Here is a 9,115-nt window from a genome sequence, read left to right as displayed (position 1 = left end):
GGGCAGTAAGTAGTGGGAGGTAGCGGGGGGGTCAGTAGGGGCAGGAGGTGGGGTGGGGGGAGCAGGTAGCGGAGATGGGGAAAGGGGGCAGAAGGAGGCGGGGTGGGGTTGGTAGGTGGTGGGGGAAGGGGGCAGTGGCAGGAGGTGGGTGGGGACACAGTAGGTAGCGGAGGGGCAGTTGGGACAGGAGGAGGTGGGGTGGGGGCGGGGGGTCAGTAAGGTCAGGGGTTGGCGGGCAGTAGGTGTAGTAGGTAGCGGGGGAACAGAAGGGGCAGTAGGTAGCGGAGTTGGGGCAGCAGTAGGTACTGGGGGGAGGGGGCAGGAGGGGGGAGGGATAGGTAGCGGGGGGCAGTGGTAGGTGGCAGGGGTAGGTAGCAGGGGGAGGGGGCAGGAGGGGGTAGGGGATAGGTAGTGGGGTGGGGGACAGTGGTAGGTAGCGGAGGAGGGGGCGGGGGTAGGTAGCAGGGGGAGGGGGCAGGGATAGGTAGTGGGGGGGCAGGAGGGGGCAGTAGGTAGCAGGGCGGTGGTAGGTGGCGGGGGGCAGGAGGAAGCAGGGCGGGGGCGGGGGTAGGTGGCGGGGGGGCAGGAGGTAGCAGGGCGGGGGCGGGGGTAGGTGGCGGGGGGCAGGAGGGGGCAGTAGGTAGCAGGGCGGGGCAGGGAGAGGTGGCAGGGGGCAGGAGGTAGCAGGGCGGGGGTGGGGTAGGTGGCAGGGGGCAGGAGGGGGCAGGGTGGGGGCAGGTGGCGGGGGGGCAGGAGGGAGCAGTAGGTAGCAGGGCGGGGGTAGGTGGCGGGGGGCAGGAGGGGGCAGTAGGTAGCAGGGCGGGGGCGGGGGTAAGTGGCGGGGGGGCAGGAGGGGGCAGTAGGTGGCAGGGCGGGGGCGGGGCGAGGGGGTGGGGGGGCAGGAGGTAGCAGGGCGGGGGTAGGTGGCGGGGGGGCAGGAGGGGGCAGTAGGTGGCAGGGCGGGGGCGGGGCGAGGGGGTGGGGGGGCAGGAGGTAGCAGGGCGGGGGTAGGTGGCGGGGGGGCAGGAGGGGGCAGTAGGTAGCAGGGCGGGGGCGGGGGCGGGGGTAAGTGGCGGGGGGGCAGGAGGGGGCAGTGGGTGGCAGGGCGGGGGCGGGGAGGGGGGGCAGGAGGTAGCAGGGCGGGGGTAGGGGGCGGGGGGGCAGGAGGGGGCAGGAGGTAGCGGGGCGGGGCGAGGGGGTGGGGGGGCAGTAGGTGGCGGGGGCGGGGCAGGAGGTGGCAGGGCGGGGGCGGGGCAGGAGGTAGCGGGGGGGCAGGGGGGGGCAGTGGGTAGCAGGGTGGGAGCGGGGGTAGGGGGCGGGGGCGGCAGGTGCAGGCGGCGCCGCTCTCCCTGTTTCCCCCGCTCGCTCCGGTTACCCCGGGTCCCCCCCGGCTCCCGGCTCCCGGTTCCGGTCTGGCGGGCCGGAAGTTCGTGTTAGCAAAACGCCCCCAAGATGGCGGCGGCGAACCCGGAAGTGAGGAGCCGCCTCTAGGAGGGAGTCTGAACCCCGACGCCCCCGGGGACCAGGTGAGGGCCGCCCGCTACCCCCCCGGGACCACCATGTGCGGAGAGATCCGCCCGGCTGGGACCGGGGAGTCCCCGGGTCCGGGTCTCTGGGGAGTTGTGGGGGGGCCCTTTGCTTCCCCTCCCCCCGGGTCCGGGTCTCTGGGGAGTTGTGGGGGGGGCCCTTTGCTTCCCCTCCCCCCGGGTCCGGGTCTGGGTCTCTGGGGAGTTGTGGGGGGGGGCCCTTTGCTTCCCCTCCCCCCGGGTCCGGGTCTCTGGGGAGTTGTGGGGGGGGCCCTTTGCTTCCCCTCCCCCCGGGTCCGGGTCTCTGGGGAGTTGTGGGGGGGGGCCCTTTGTTTCCCCTTCCCCCCGGGTCCGGGTCTCTGGGGAGTTGTGGGGGGGCCCTTTGTTTCCCCTTCCCCCTAGTAAGGGTGTCTGGGGAGTTGTGGGGGGCAGGACCCTTTGCTGCCCTTCTCCCCCAAGACAGGGTCTCCATGGAGGGGCAGGTCTCTGCTTCCCTCTCCTGGGTCAGGTTCCCGGAGAGCCAGGGGGGCAGGGTATGTCTCTCTGCTTCTGCTCCCCCTTCTCTCAGGTCAGGGTCTCTCAGCATTTCTGGGCAACATGTGGGGGAAGGGCTTTTTGCTTGCTCCTTTCTCCCCCCCCCCCCCGGGGGGGGTCAGGGAAGTTAAGTTAGGGCCAGGTTTCTCTTCTTCTCCCCCCCTCAGGTCAGGATCTCTGGGGAGCTCTGCTGTTCCTCTCCCCATGGTCCGTTCTTGGGGGAGAGTTGTGTCCTGTACCACCTCCCCTATCCGTCACCTCATTCCCTTCTCTTTTCTGGAAGGGAGGGGATAGTGCTTCAGGTTTTCTCAGCTCCTCCAAGGAGTCTATTCCTCCTCAAGTTATCTTTATTAGTCAGAGTTTTAACAGCCCTGAAGGTATAGCAGTTTGAGTCATTTCCTGAAGCACGGTCCAAGCAATGCAACTACCTACTTGGGCTGAAAGTTTGGCTTACCTATTCTAGTCATGATGCCTAGAGTTAGGGTGGATAATCTGGATTGATATTTGGTCGGAACCATCCCCGGGTACTGTAGAAGATAATCCTACCTATACATAACCCCTTTTATCCAAAACCCATTTACAAGAATCATCTTGCCCATCATTAAAATGCAATCACTTCTGGGGTAGAGTGGGAGAACTCTTAAAGAGTGTAAAATAATACCACATGATAATTTGGGACAGGAAGGGAGGAGTTCTGTCGGTAACACCCTGCCTTTGAAGGACCTTGGTTATTGTATTAAGGTGTAACACTTGGTGTTCTGAGTCCCCTGGCAGTATTTGGGGACAGGTAGTTTGTCCAGATTAACCCTCAATTTGTGTGTACAGCACGAAATACAATGGACCCTTCCTTCGCCCAGTCCTGATGGGGCTGTTTCTGTTATACAGTTAAATAAAAAACATATTTTCTTAAAAGTCTGGCCCTTTTGTTGTGAGGAAAGAGGCTCACTAATTACATTGTAAAAAGAAAAGGAGTACTTGTGGTACCTTAGAGACTAACAAATTTATTTGAGCATAAGCTTTCGTGAGCTACAGCTCACTTCATCGGATACAATTGGTGGAAAAAACAGAGGGAAGCATCCGATGAAGTGAGCTGTAGCTCTCAAAAGCTTATGCTCTAATAAATTTGTTAGTCTCTAAGGTGCCACAAGTACTCCTTTTCTTTTTGTGAATACAGACTAACATGGCTGCTACTCTGAAACCTGTAATTACATTGTGGCTTTTTACTTTGATGTTAGTGATGGAAAAGACCTATTGCCTTATCTACCTATCTGTTGCAACTGACAATGTAGTCTTGTTCCTGACAGTACATTCTCTAGGGGCCTTTCCGTTAACTGTTAAATGACTTGCATAGCAAGGCTTCCATCAGTTCCGTAGGAGACTATTCCACATGCTAATATGCCTCTCTATTACATTTTGCTTGGGTTTTTTTAGATATTTTTGAAGAACAAGAAAGAAATCTCTTATGGAAGTAAAGTAGCTCCTGAATTTATGAATACACTCCCTTTTTAGGTATATTATTAGCCAGATTCTTCCACCCTTTCTGAGAGTAAGTATCATGTTACTCTACAAGTAGACCGAAGGACTAAAATGTGATTATTTGTGGATTATTTGGTGTGAGTAGGGGTATCAGAATCTGTCCCTATTTGATGTCTAGCTCCACCAGCCTTTTCCATGTAATTACTTCACAGCACCCTGGACTTTTCAAGCATGAAAATGTATTTTTAAAAATAAGTAAAGTTTACTATGCATTTGAAAAAAAAATTCTAATGTTACTTCCTAGTCTAAAGCAAGGACCAGGCTTTTCTAATTCCACATAAAACTTAATTCCCAAAAGGAAACTCTGCGCAGGGACAGGCTGAAGCAACAGAAACCAATGAGTGTCTCACTTCTGATTTAAAAGCAGCAGAAATCTTCCCTGCGCTTAGACCTTGAATGTCAAGTTCTTGCCCACAATGGTGCTGATCTTAATTGCCCAATTCATAGCCCCTGAAAAATGGAGCTTATACTGTGATAGACTCAGGTTTCAGAGTAGCAGCCGTGTTAGTCTGTATTCGCAAAAAGAAAAGGAGGATTTGTGGCACCTTAGAGACTAACAAATTTATTAGAGCATAAACTTTCGTGAGCTACAGCTCACTTCATCGGATGCATTTGGTGGAAAAAACAGAGGAGAGATCCATACACACACACACACACACACACAGAGAACATGAAACAATGGGCTCATCGTTTCATGTTCTCTGTGTGTGTGTGTGTATTTTTCTCTCCTGTTTTTTCCACCAAATGCATCCGATGAAGTGAGCTGTAGCTCACGAAAGCTTATGCTCTAATAAATTTGTTAGTCTCTAAGGTGCCACAAGTACTCCTTTTCTTTTTGTGATAGAGTCTTAACTCTACTGCTGCTAGTGGTCACCTATATACTTGGATCTTAATGTTAAATATCAGTGCAATGCTTAAAGCGGGGTTCTGCTGTGACAAGAGACTAAAAAAATGGAATTAGGTTCTACTTTTATTGTGATTCCAAAGCAAATGTTCTCAATTTACAATAAAAATAGATGGCTTTTCTAAATTCCAGCCCTGCAAACTTACCAAGGGATCTGAAAGTTTCCTTGGGTTCTCTTTGGCTTGTGCATCATCACCAGTTGTAAATTCTGCAGGAAAAAACATGCCCTCTGTTGTATCTGTGCAATCCTATTGTCTTTGGGGTGGGGTGTGGCAGAGAGGGTGGCACAGGCCTAACCTGAGGGAGAATGTAGCCCTACAGTTGGAATTTGTAAGTTAACTGTTCTGTTGAAAGCGTTTGAGACAGGAGGGTTTCCAGATCCCTCTTGCGTAGCTGGGTTGGTTCTGTCAAGTGGGCGGGCAGGGGTTGCCAAAACAGGCTCTTGTTGATGGAAGATGGCTGTATTGTATTTACTTGATGGAAAAGTAGGTTGTAATATCACCATGAGTACAGTGTGCGTCCATTAGTCCCATAAAGAAATAGTTTTCCAAAAAGTCTGGTGGATAGGAAGTCAAGTCAGGAGACCTATTCCCATTCCCTTCTCTTGCTCTTCCTGGGATCCCTGGCAAATACTTAGCTTTTATTCATCAGTTTTCCCATCCAGATAATGATACTTTCCAGCTATACAGCCTGGTGGTCAAACCCCTATGAAACCTATATTGCTGAAACCTTGCACTTTTCTTATATTTATATACCATTTAAAGGAAACATATGTTCACTTTAATTCTGAACTTTAGTTCTGAACTTTTTTAACCCTTCGAAGCAAGAGTCTAAAATCTTCAGGTATCTTGATACTTGGCAAAATTAACATTATTCTAGAGCACCAAAGTTAAGTAGTTGCATTCTAGTTTCCTAATATTTGAATAATACAGGTCTGGCAGAGCTATAGCTGCTTGGTATTATCATCGTCAACGTAGAACATAAGAACAGCCAGGCTGGGTCAGACCAAGGGTCTGTCTAACCCAGTGTCCCGTCTTCCAACTGTGGCCAGTGCCAGGTACCCCAGAGGAAATGAACAGAACAGGTAATCATCAAGTGATCCGTCCCCTGTCGCCCATTCCCAGCTTCTGGCAAATAGAGGCCAGGGACACTATCCCTGCCCATGCTGGCTAATAGCCATTAACGATAACACTCTGCCTGGATTTTTTTTTTTTTTTTTGCCTAGTATTGTTATACCTGAGGTGACTAACGATTAGAAAGAAAAAATATCTTCCCCGGTTTGCTTACCTTGACAGCACTTGCTTGTACCTGATATCATGTTTTGTGTGGGCTTTCTCACATCAAACAGCAATAGGAAAATGATTTTTTATAAAATAGGAAAATATTATTGTGAACCCACAAAAATAGGCAGGACAACTCTGGAGCCAGAATAGCACCTGACACTGCTTCTAGCTCTCACTTTTTAAAAACAAAACAAAACAAAAAAAAACCCTAGGTCTCGATTTGACACTGTCCCTTTAAAAATGCTCTGAAAGAACCTGCTGAGCTGCCATAAAATTTTTTCTTTCACATACTAACTTGCCCTTCCTACCCCCAGGGGTCCTTAACCTCCTGTCAAAGCCATAGAGTCCTCCATCTTTTCCCACGCTTCATGTTCCCCACTCTTGAGTAGGAGAGGACTCCCTTTGGGTCACTGCTGAGCATTGAGACGTTCCCTCTCCCACAGGCTGCATCATCTTGTGGACACCCCCACACCCCCAGCCCCTGTTGACTGAGGTAGGAGACAGCAGGAACCAGTGCTTTGTATGGCGATATAGAGCATTACCACCTGAGTGGACACATGCTTTAAAAATTGGAGCTACTTTCATCTTGTTTCAGTAAGATACTTTTCTTTTACATTAACATATAAATGGACAGAAAATATTTTTTTTTTTAGGCACATTGTATGCTTTTAAAATCATTCCCATGCAGGGACCTTGTACAGCAAGTTTCAGCATGGAGTAGTCTTTTAAATGGCTAAGTTAGACCCCTGAAATGGTTTATAATGGAAATGCTGACACAACTTTAATGTTTTTTTGAACAGTAACACTGTAATAAAGAGCTAACTGTGCAGTCAATGAAAACTGAGCTGTGATTTTAATCACCAGAGTCTGAATCTGTCAGGAAAGCCTTCTAGGCTTAATTAAGAGAAGTTTATATTCTTCTTTGAAACATTTTTTTTAAATTTAAAATCTTTCCAGTCTTTTTGGTAACATGATCTAGAACTGTAAACATATTACTGTGAAAAAGACTGACATAGCAAAATACATGTTGAACCAGCCTGAAATGAGCTTAAAGTGATATGTTTATGTATTTATGACCAGTAAGGAGGCATGCTTTGATGTCTTTGTACAGCTTTTTCCACTGGGAGTGGTGATGTGGTCAATCAGAGCATTCATAACTACTCTGGTAGTGTTGCACATAGGGCCAGGATCTTTTGGGCTAGACAGACACCATGCACTCCTTCTGAGGCCTGGCATACACCTAGAACTTCGATTGACCTAGCTCTGTCACTCAGGACTATGAAAAGTTTTACACCTCAAAGTACCGTAGTTAGATCAACCTAACCCCTGGTTCAGATGTGGCTAGGTCGATGGAAATATTCTTCCATCAGTCTAGCTATTGCCTCTCAGAAAGGTAGATTACCTGTCCTACATCGAGGGAAAAACCCCTCCCATCGATGTAGGAAGCAACTACACTATGGCTTTACAGCAGCACACCTGCAGCCCCATAACTGTACTGCTGTAGTGTAGACATACCCTAACTTAATTCCCTGGCTTCCCTAAGTAGTGATTGGGTCACAAGGCAGAGGAAAGATGGTCTTGTGGCTGAGGCACAGGACAGAGAATCTGGAGACTTGGATTCTTCTCTTGCCTCTGCCACTGACCTACGGTATGACCTTGGGCAAGCCACTTTCCCTTTCTGTGCCTCTGTTTTCCCCATTAATAGAATGGTATAATATATGTCTGCTTCACAGGTATGTTTTGTGGCTTAATTCATGTTTGTAAAGCACTTAGTCCTTTTGATGGAAGTACTGCCCAGGTGCCCCAATCAGGATTGGGGCCTCATCGTGCCAGGTGCTGTACATGTATATCAATGCTAGGTATTAGGATTATTTATGATCTTCTCACATGTTGTCTTGCAGGTTGGAGTACACAGCTAGTCTGAGCAGGTACGACTCCCTTGAAGTTAAAGACACTATGCATTTTTGCCAGTGGTGATATTGTCCCGATGTGTCAGATGCTTGGTTGAACGTACTGCGGCTCTTAGTCACCCATGTTGCTTGAGCCTTTCTTTGTGCTCTCTTGTAGGGGTTGTACAATCTTTTGTGCCTTTGAAATTTCAGAGCACAGCCAAGTGTATATGTGGTGGTTTGTAGGTTTCCACAGAAATGTTCTGAGTTTCTTGGCAGAGTTGGGGGAGGGAGGCATTTTCTTGTATATGACTTTTCTACCTGGAAATAGAAATACGTCATTTTATCTCTTCTACCAGTTAAAAGGGCTCTGACAGATGGATTCTGCCTCTTCCCTCCCTATAATGTGCTTCACTTGAAGTAATCCATCCTAAGACTGTGTTTGGGTCCTAGTTTAAGCAATATTCCATTGCTGTAAACAAAATGTTTGAATTTCAAGTCGAGCCATTAAAGTCAAGGCAGCCTGTGAGTGAAGGGAGAGACTGTGCTTTACAGCGAGTCCTTTGTGGGGAAGAAATATGAAACTCTGAACTGTGAATTGGTGCTCTGACAGTTCTGCTGATGGAACTGGGGTCTGGGGAAGCATGAAACATAATGTCCTAATGTCATTCTGCAAGCTGAATGAATGACAAATGAGGTCAGAATTACAGATAACTCAGCAGCAATAAAGTTGTATTGTGCTGTCTTGAAATGAAAGATTTAATGTAAAATATATCCGCATTTGGGTTAATGAAAGTTCCTCTCCAGTGTATGTTGTCAGTAAAGCAGCTGAAGCATGGGACTGCTTAATCTTACTAGGGTGCTCAGTTTATTAAGTTTATGGGGCAGAATAGAAAGTTTCTTGCTGTTGACGTAGGCCCCAAGAGGTTATTCCCCAAGAAAAAGGCAAGACTCAAAAGTAAGCTTTTTTAGATTTCCATATATGAATATTTATTATTGCCTTTCTATAGTACATTTCACCTGTGAATCTCAAAGCACATCATAAACATTAGTGAGGAAATAAGACAACCTTATGTTATAGTATATCCATTTTACAGTTGGAGACTCTGAAGCACAGAGGGGTTAAGTGACTTGCCCAAAATTACAAAGTCATTTGTACACTAGAATTGCCTACACTAGAAAGTTGTACCACTTTAGTTACTATCTGTGTAGTTGTGAAACAACTCTCCCAGTGTGGATGCAGTTGCATGGGTATAAAGGAGCTTTTCACTGGTAATCCTATTCCATGTGGGAGGAGGAATAACGATACCAGTATAAGGCACTTTTATACTGGTATGACTGCATCCGTACTAGAACTTGTACTGGTATAACTCTGTTGGTAAAAAAACCACACCTTTAACTGCCTTAGTTATGTCAATATAGTTTGTAAGTGTAGACCAGGCT

General features: G+C 48.7%; 1 protein-coding gene across 13 annotated transcripts in view; it reads left to right on the top strand.

The window, feature by feature from the left end:
- Nucleotides 1-1,313: 1,313 nt before the first annotated feature.
- SBNO2 (strawberry notch homolog 2) overlaps nucleotides 1,314-9,115 on the top strand; it is a 110,682-nt gene continuing 102,880 nt past the window's right edge. For 2 of the 13 annotated variants that reach the window (XM_043502653.1, XM_038384087.2), the window contains exons 1-3: nucleotides 1,414-1,526; nucleotides 6,227-6,377; nucleotides 7,685-7,711. The gene's annotated coding sequence lies outside the window, so the exon portion shown is untranslated. Of the gene's footprint in view, nucleotides 1,527-6,226; nucleotides 6,378-7,684; nucleotides 7,712-9,115 lie in introns of all 13 variants that reach the window. The other 11 variants (XM_038384082.2, XM_038384075.2, XM_043502647.1 and 8 more) reach the window with 7 other exon arrangements.

This window comes from Dermochelys coriacea, chromosome 25 (genome assembly GCF_009764565.3).
Source record: "Dermochelys coriacea isolate rDerCor1 chromosome 25, rDerCor1.pri.v4, whole genome shotgun sequence".
Taxonomy (NCBI): domain Eukaryota; kingdom Metazoa; phylum Chordata; order Testudines; family Dermochelyidae; genus Dermochelys; species Dermochelys coriacea.
Note: the sequence above shows the minus strand (reverse complement) of the source record. Positions and strands in the feature narration are given on the sequence as shown.